The 9441-nt window shown below is 44.1% G+C and overlaps 1 protein-coding gene across 3 annotated transcripts in view; it reads left to right on the top strand.

Moving 5' to 3' along the window:
• HLCS (holocarboxylase synthetase (biotin-(proprionyl-CoA-carboxylase (ATP-hydrolysing)) ligase)) overlaps window positions 1–9441 on the top strand; it is a 217064-nt gene that overhangs the window by 1618 nt on the left and 206005 nt on the right. The window contains exon 1 of one of the 3 annotated variants that reach the window (XM_010834836.1): window positions 9183–9200. The exons of 1 other annotated variant lie outside the window; for it this stretch is intronic. The gene's annotated coding sequence lies outside the window, so the exon portion shown is untranslated. Of the gene's footprint in view, window positions 1–9182; window positions 9201–9221; window positions 9306–9441 lie in introns of those variants that run through there. One more of the 3 variants, XM_010834833.1, reaches the window with a different exon arrangement.

The following is a 9441-nucleotide window of genomic DNA, read 5'->3' on the forward strand; positions in this document are numbered from 1 at the left end:
GGCAACTGAACCGGCCCAGCCGCAGCTAGCAAGCGGGGACGAGTTTTTCTGGAACCTGCGTGTGGGCAGAGGCTTTCTAATGACCCACGATCCAGATGCAAGGGTAAAAAAACCAACAACAACACAACTGTTCAATTCAGTTGCTCAGTCATGTCGAGTCTTTGCGACCCCATGGACTGCAGCACACCAGGCTTCCCTGTCCATCACCAACTCCCGGAGTTTACTCAAACTCCTGTCCATTGAGTTGGTGATGCCATCCAGCCATCTCATCCATTGTCATCCCCTTTTCCTGCCTTCAGTCTTTCCCAGCATCAGGGTCTTTTCAAATAAGTCAGTTTTTCGCATCAGGTGGCCAAAATATTGGAGTTTCAGCTTCAGCATCAGTCTTTCCAATGAATATTCAGGATTGATTTCTTTTAGTATGTACTGGTTGGATCTCCTTGCAGTCCAAGGGACTCTCAAGGACCTTCTCCAACACCACAGTTCAAAAGCATCAATTCTTTGGTGCTGAGCTTTCTTTATAGTCCAACTCTCACATCCATACACGACTACTTGAAAGACCATAGCTTTGACTAGACGGTGCTTTGTTAATCCCTGGTTGAGGAGGGGACTGGAACCCACTGTCATTTCATGGAAACTGAAGAATTGGTGATGGACAGGGAGGCCTGGCGTGCTGCAGTCCATGGGGTTGCAGAGAGTCGGACACGGCTGAGGGACTGAACTGACTGACTGACTGCCCTGGTGTCAGGACTTACTGAATCTCTTACGTTCTTTTGTCTCCTTGTGGAAAGATTTCAGCATGAGGCAAAGAGATGAACACAATTAGTTTATTAGCATAGGACGCTTGTGTGAGATACTGGTGGGCAGGCAAGGGCTTGCAGCCCTAAGAACAAAGAGGGCTATATTTGTATAATCAAAGCAAAAGTTGTGGGGGAGGCTATGCATGGAGAGGGGGAAGGGTATATGAACAATTTTTGTACCTTCTCAATTTTTCTGTGAACATGAAACTGCTCCCAAAAAGCCTTTAAAAAATAATGTTGTTTCCAAAAAAAAGTGGGGAGAAGACTGTCTTTTTCCTCACTTTTGGGAAGACATCAAGGCTTACATCATTAGTTATTTGACCCTAGATTGTCTAACTGGGTGATTGTCATATGGTGGTGATGTACACTAAATGGGAACTTTCCTAGTGACTCAAACAGCAAAGAATCTGCCTGTAATGCAGGAGATCTGGTTAGATCCCTGGGTGGGGAAGATCCCCTGGAGAAGGTCATGGCAACTCACTCCAGTATCCTTGCCTGAAAAATTCCATGGACAGAGGAGACTGGCAGGCTTCAGTCCATGGGGTTGCAAAGCCAGACAGGACTGAGCGAGTGACACTTCCACTTACTTTGTATTAAAATATGATTCATCTCAGGTTTCAGCATAACGTCCCCTTTCACCAAGTTTCTTTCACCTTGCACCTTTAATTCCTGTCTTGGCTACATGCATAAAAGCTCTTCTTCAAGGACCATTAACTCCCTGACTTCATGTAACAAGATTTGGACTCCATATGTATTTTCTTGTGTTTTAACTGTTAAGACTTCTGGCTTGAGTGTGCCTGGCACTTGAACATGCCTGGCCTTCCTTCAAGGCAGTATAGATTGAACCTGTGTCCTCTGCATTGCATGGCAAATGCTTAAACACTGGACCCCCCAGGAAAGTCCCATTTATCAAATTTTATATATAGTAGTGTGTATATGTGAAGGAGGAAATGGCAACCCACTCCAGTCTTCTTGCCTTGAGAATCCCATGGACAGAGGAGCCTGGCAGGCTACAGTCCATGGGGTCGGGAGAGTCGAATATGACTTAGCTACTAAAGAGAGAGAATGTGTATATGTTAATTCCAAACTCCCAGTTTCTCCTCCTTCCCCTTTGGTAACCTTAAGTTTGTGTTTTGTCTGTGTTGAACAAAACTCTTGACTATATGCTTTCTGTGTGTAAACAAGCAAACAAAAGACAAAATTTGAACTGCACTTAGTTCAGTTCAGTTCAGTTCAGTCGCTCAGTCGTGTCGGACTCTTTGCGACCCCATGAATCGCAGCACGCCAGGCCTCCCTGTCCATCACCAACTCCCGGAGTTCACCCAGATTCACGTCCATCGAGTCAGTGATGCCATCCAGCCATGGCCTTTTCTGGCAATTCTGAAAGTATTTTCTGTGTATTTTGGGATTAAGCAAATTAGGCACTATCACGGCATTGCTGAGAGCGAGGAGTCTCGCCGGGAGAAAGTGGTGCAAGTCTGGAGGAAGGAAGGCCAGGGAGAGCTCTGTGGACTGGGCTCCCGTTCCCAGATCTGCCCGCTGAAAGAACTTTGGGACCAGGGCCGCCCCAGTGGCCCTAAGCATTCCTAGTGTTCGTATTTTGGTTCTAAATCCCATTCTCCAAAGTTCCTTGGAGAAGTAGCTCACTCAGTGAAAGTGAGTGTTAGTCACTCAGTCATCTGACTCTTTGTGATTCCATGGACTGTAACCCCTCAGTCTCCAGTATAAAAAAATACTTATTACACAGTCTCAAAGGATCATTCCACAGATTATTTAATAATTACAAAGAGAAAAAAGGAAGCTTTATAGTGGGAAAATTTGGCGAATACCACCTTAACCATGTGATCAAAATCAGCACCGCAGAGAATGACGTAAAAAAAGTGCCAAATATGCATAACTTGAATTGGATCATGGGGTGTGTGTGTCAGTCGCTCAGTCGTGTCTGACTCTTTGCGACTCCATGGTCTGTAGCCCGCCAGGCTCCTCTGTCTGTGGAATTCTCCAGGCAAGAATACTGGAGTGGGTTGCCATTTTCTTCTCCAGGGGATCTTTCCAACCCAGGGATCGAACCCGGTCTCCTGCATTGCAGGCGGATGCTTTACCATCTGAGCTACTAGGGAAGCATCCTGGGTTAACATCAGACAAACTAAAATTGAAGGACAGACTACAAAGTAATGGGCCTGATTCTTTTTTTAAGAGTAATCACTAGACTTTATTTGAACAACTGGGAAAATATTTCCTTAATCTGTTTATAAGTGGGAAGGGATGCATGGTATTGGAAGCACACGAAGGAAAGAGGGAGGGGAGGGGGGAAAGAAAGTTGGAAAGAAAAGAAGCAAAAATGCCGGGAAAGAAATACTGCATTGAATGAACCACAGACCAGAGTACCTTTCATCTTACGTACCCTTAATACATTCATGAAACTTCCAGAGATATTTCCATTAGTTAAATGGGAAACTTCCACAAAGTTGTGTCTGACTCTTGGGACTCTATGGACTATAGCTGCCAGGCTCCTCTACCCATGGATTTTCCAGGCTAGAATACTGGAGTGGGTTGCCATTTCCTTCTCCATGGCCTGATTTTTAAAAACATGTTTATGTTGTGGATCTTCTCTGTTGGTCCAATGGTTAAGACTCCATGCTCCCAATGAGGGGGGTTGGGTTTGATCCTTGGTCAGGGAACTAGATCCCACATACTGCAATTAAGACCTGGCTTAGTCCAAAAAAATAAAGTCTAAGTCACGAAAGACAAAGATTAGGGAACTGTTCCAGAGTAAAGAGGAATAAAGAGACATGACAACTCCAATGAAAAGGTGTAACTTTGAAGTGGGAAAAATGTTGCATAAAGGATGTTATTGGAACAATTGGCAAAATGTGAATATGGACTCGGTCGTAGATGTTAGCATTGGATCTATGTTAATTTTCTGAACTTAATCATTGTAGGTTGGTTAACTAAGAGAGCCTTCTCGTTCTTAGGAAATAATCCCTAAAGTATTTGTGGGTGAAGAGTCAAGATTTCTGCAACTTAATCTCAAAAGGTTCGGGGAAGAAAAAAAAGTCTCTGTTTTGCTTTGTACCATTGAACTGGATATGCTACAATTTACACTATATGTTCTCTATTGTTGAATATTAAATTTTCCAATTTAAGAAATCATTCTTACAAACAATGATGCTATCAACATCTTTACGAATAGAAATTCTTTCTTTTGTCACCATTTTTAGTATAAATGCCCAGAATTAGGAATACCAAATCAAAGAGTGCCAGTGTTTTTAAAGCCTTTAATAAGAGAGTAGTAATTCAAGATGCTAAGAGTGGTTGATTTAAATAGAAGGTTGTAAGTAACCATGGGAGGTGAGAGAACAGAGCTACAAATAGCAGGAGATTTTAAAAGCAGCTGCTCATGCAAAGGGCTCTCCCAGTCCTGGGAAACTCCCCGCACTATGGCAGGGGGCTTGCTACCCCAAAACGGCTGCTGTAAGCATAGCGTGGGGGGTTTTCCAGCAGACTTTTTCGGTTAGCAACTTCCCTACCCTTGTCCTAGGACTCATGGGTCTAATCCAAACCACCATGACCTAAATCTAGACTTTGGACAATAAGGGATTTGTGCCTCCGGAGGATTCTTCTGGCTAAGAAACACAATGTGATGCTTTGTGTTCAGGAACCTCATGACTCCGCAAGATAGCTGTGAACATTAGTAGAAATCTAAAATAAAAAAGAAAGAGTATTTGGCCTAAAAGATACTGAGTTGAAATAAAAACTGCTAGTAATGGGAGTGTAAATTGCTTTAACTACTTTGGAAAACCGCTTAGTGTTATGTTTTTAACACTCAACATTAACTTGATCCAGTATCTCCTATCCTAAGTAGGTGTGTTCCCAGAGAAATGCTTCAACATGGACTCCAGAGAGGCAAGTAAGGGAATGTTCAGAGCAGCATTACTTGTCAGAGCAAATGAACTGGAAATAACCCAGTGTCCATCAACAGGACAATGGCTAAACAATCTATGGTAGAACAGAATATTATATAGCAGTGAAAATGAATAAAGTCCAGCTATGCAAAATTATGCGGCTTCCCAGGTGGCTCAGTGGGTAAAGAATCTTTCTGCAATGCTGGGGACACAGGAGACAAGGGTTCGATCCCTGGGTTAGGAAGAACCTCTGGAGAGGGAAATGGCAACCTGCTCCTGTATTCTTGTCTGGAAAATCCCATGGACAGAGGAGCCTGGCGGGCTACAGTTCATAGGGTCACAGAGTCGGACACAACTGAAACGGCTTAGGGCACACGCACAGTTATATGTGTGAAGCTTAGAAACAATTAGTGACAAGGCTTAGAAGGTTCCTTTTTGAATAATATTTTTGAAGCTAAAAAACTTGAGCTTTTAGGGACGTATTTATTTGTATTAAGATTTTCTTTTATTAAGTTTATGGATTTACTCATTGATTTTTGGCTGCACTGGGTCTTCCTTACTGTCCGTGGGCTTGCTCTAGTTGCGGCGAGCGGGGCTACTCTGTGTTATGGTTGGAGGCCTTCCCATTGCGGGGGCTTCTCCTGTTGCAGAGCTCAGGCTCCAGGCACACGGGCTTCGGTAGTTGTGGCTCGCAGGCTTCACAGCGGGGGCTCAGAAGTTGTGGCACACGGGCTTAGTTGCTCCATGGAATGTGGGATCTTCCCAGACCAGGGATCAAACCTGTGTTTTCTGAAACGGCAGGCGAATTGTTAACCACTGGGCCACCAGGGAAGTCCTTATAGTAAGATTTTTAAAAACAAAGTAAATAAAAATATAAAATTGAGGGACTGCCCTGGTGGTCCAGTGGCTAAGACTCTCATCTCTCAATGCTGGGGCCCTGGGTTTGATCCCTGGTTGGGGAACTGGATCCCACATACCACAGCTAAGACCCTGTGCAGCCAAATAAATAAAAATGAATTAAAAAAAAATATATATATATATAAAATTGAGGATAGTTAGGCAGGGAGTATAGCAGGTAGGTAAGAAGTATAGCATTGTTGGCAATAATTTCTTTCTTTTTTCTTTTAATGTGCATTGTAATACTTTAAAGAGGGATAGCCAGGATGGAGTGTTTACCAGTTTATCACTTCATTTTATTTGATTTTCAAGCTTCTCCAGGGGAGGTGCTGCATTTCATGGGTGATGTAAACTTGGAAGGTAGTTAATAGTTAGGATGGCAGGTCCTAGTTGACTAAATCCAAGGGGCACAGGTCAACAGGATACAATTTAACAGGAGTAAACCTGTTGACATTGGTTTCAAATGTCAGCAGCAAAAGTACAGCTAGAATTAGGACCAGTGACTTTTTTTGTTTGTTTTGTCTTGGCCACGTGCATGACATGTGGGATCTTACTTCCCTGGATGGTGGATCAAACTTCCGCCTCCTGCGGTGGAAGCACAGACTCTTAACCACTGGATCACCAAGGAAGTCTAGGATTAGTGATTTTTTTAAAAAGAAAAAGTCTAGGATTTTATATGAATGCAGTTTCAGTAAGCTATCAAGCTCATTTGGCAATAATCTAGTTCTTAATGAGGGCTAGGTACATAATATTCATGTTATTACTAGATTTTGTACCTTACATATGTTACTGGAAATTCTTTTGAATGTGTTGCAGTTGAAAACATCATTGGTGTCTACTGTTTTTGCATGTTGAATTTGAAAATAGCAAAGTAGATAAAAATCAAGAAACCATAAAATTTTCTAATTGGAAGAGGCCTTCAAGATGATGGCTAATCTGAAAGGTAACCATTTAAAAATTATAACTACTAGGGAATATTTATAGTTTGGGAAATTGGGGATGACTCTAAACATAAAAGCAATGGTAAATGTCATGAAAAAAATTGAGGTTTTATTTAATTGAAATGTAAAATTGATACCTCAAAAATCATCTTAAAATTAAAAGGCAAATGTTAAACTGATTAAAAATGTGCCATAAGCAGGGACTACCCTGGTGGCTCACTGGTAAAGTCTGCCCTGTAGTGCAGGGGGCTTGGGTTCAATCCCTAGTTGGGGAACAAAGCTTCCTCGTGCAACTGAACCCAGAGCAGTGCAGCTCCTGAAGCCTGCATGCTCTGGAGCCCTCACCACAACTGGAGAGCCTGTGTGCTGCATCTAAGAACCCATACAGCTAAATTTAAAAAAAAAAAAGCCACAACTATATACCAGCCCAGCGTTGACGCCCTTAATACAACATTATGACAGCTTACGGAAAAACCTGAATGAACTTTTCGGCCAACCCAATATAAAGAACCCATAAAATCAGTAGGAAATACAGTAATACCAAAGTTGAAAAATGGTTGTGGACATTAGCACAATGAAGGAAACTATCGACAAAAGGAGAAAATAGCCTACGGAATGGAGAAGATATTTGCAAACAATATGTCTATAAGGAGTTAATATCTAAGTGAATGCATATTAAGCTGCAGGTGCTTCGTATTGTACACCCAGAGCCAAATGAGTGACACTGTGATACAGTGATTATAGCCCCAGAGGTTGATTCCACAGTTTATTTTTTTGACGGTATAGTAGTAACTTGGGTCCTCAAAAAAAAAAAACAAACAGAATTCAACATTAAAAAAAAAGTGTTTAAAAAATGGGCAGAGGACTTTAGAAATAGACGTTTTTCCAAAGACATACAGATGACCAATAGACTTATGCAAAAATGTTCTATATCACTAATCTTCAGGGAATTCTAAATCAGAACCACAATGAGGGACTTCCCTGGTGGTCCAGTGGTAAGACTCTGCACACCCATTGCAGAGGGCACGGATTCAGTTCCTGGTTGGGGAAGGAAGATGCTGCACGCTGGGCGGTAAGGCAAAAAAAAAACAAAAAACCAACAACCCCTAAACAAACAATTCCCTGGTGGCTCAGATGGTAAACATGCAGGAGACCTGTTTGATCCCTGGGTCGGGAAGATCCCCTGGAGAAGGAAATGGCAACCCACTCCAGTATTCTTGCCTGGAGAATCCCATGGACAGTGGAGCCCGGTGGGCTACAGTCCACGGGGTCGCAAAGAGTCGGACACACTGAGCGATTTCACTCACTAAATAAACAAACAGTGACCCATGGTGATATATCACCTCTCACCTGTCAGAAAGGCTATCATAAAAAACAAGTATTAGTAAGTATTAGTGAGGATGTGGAGAAAACTTTTGTACAGGAAGCGACTTAAGTGTGCACATTCTACAGTAGTCCCTGGGAGCTCCCTGGCAGTCCAGTGGTTAGGACTCAGTACTTTCACTGCCAAGGCCCTGTTTCAATCCCTGGTGGGGAACTAAGATCCCAAGCCCCTCGATTGGCCTGACCAAAAAACAACAAAAACAAAAAAAAACCAGAGGAATGGCTAAACAGATCATGGATACTCAAACATGGACTATTTTGTAGCTGTCAAAATGTATCGGGTGTGGTGGAGATCTCAGCTTGAGGTTTTCTCTGACCTGGAGTTTATTCCTTGGACCATCCCTAAGCACTTCCCTGGAGGTCGAGACAACTGCTTTCCCCTTTGTGGGCATCTAATCGATCCCAGGTGTCAGTCCACTTCCCTCCATACCCCCCAATAATGAATTCCCTGTTTCCCCAAAGAGGAGGAAACCTCCAGTCCTTGTTTGAAAATGCTGTGTTGGAAAGGTTCAGATGGCAGAATTAAGACTCCTTCATCCCTAGGGTGGGCTTCCCAGGTGATGTAAAGAATCCCCCTGCCAATGCAGGAACTGTAAGAGAGAAGGGTTCGATCCCTAGGTCTGGAAGATCCCCTGGAGAAGGAAATGGCAACCCACTCCAGTATTCTTGCCTGGAGAATCCCACGGACAGAGGAGTAGTCCATGGGGTCAGAAAGAGCTGGACACTACTGAAGAGACCTACCATGCAGGGACCATACCCTAGGGAAACAATGGAAATCTCCTATTGCTCTTAGTAAAGGAAGACTTAGTTAATACATCCAGCTCTCAGTTGTACTGAAAGGAGGAGTAATGCCAGGGAGGAACAGCAATCCACTGAGTAAACAAGTTCAGCTCTCTACTGTCCACCTCCTTCAGCCAACATCCTACCGAGGGGATCCCTATGCGGCGCCTCTCCTCTCTCCTTCATTCAGCAAAAGCTTCGGCCACCCTCACTGTGAGCTGGGAACACAGATCCGGGTCCCCGTCCCCAGGGCTTCCACACGTCTCCAGGGGAGGCAGACACCCTGGACCCGCAAGGGCAATGTGGGCGAGCAGAGTTGCAGGGCAGCTGGAAGGCGGCCTGTGCCACCCCCGGAGGTGACATAGTGACATTGAAAGTGAAAGTTGCTCAGTCGTGTCGAACTCTGCAATTCCGTGGACTGTCCATGGAACTCTGCAGGCCAGCATCCTGGAGTGGGTAGCCTTGCCCTTCTCCAGGGGATCTTCCCAATCCAGGTATCGAATCCAGGTCTCCTGCATTGCAGGCGGATTCTTTACCAGCGGAGCTACCAGGGAAGCCCAGTAACATTGAAGGCCTGAGCTAATATTTCAGGGTTTCAGGTAGGAGGATGCTGGGGCGGGCCAGGTGGTGATCGATGCGGAAAGGGGGACGGAGGAGGGCAGTGGGAACGGTGCTCTGGAGCGTCCAGAAGCCCTAGCCAATGTGGTCAGCGGAGGCCGGAGCAGCGGGCAGGGA

This window comes from Bison bison, unplaced genomic scaffold (genome assembly GCF_000754665.1).
Source record: "Bison bison bison isolate TAMUID 2011002044 unplaced genomic scaffold, Bison_UMD1.0 scf7180017864037, whole genome shotgun sequence".
Taxonomy (NCBI): domain Eukaryota; kingdom Metazoa; phylum Chordata; class Mammalia; order Artiodactyla; family Bovidae; genus Bison; species Bison bison.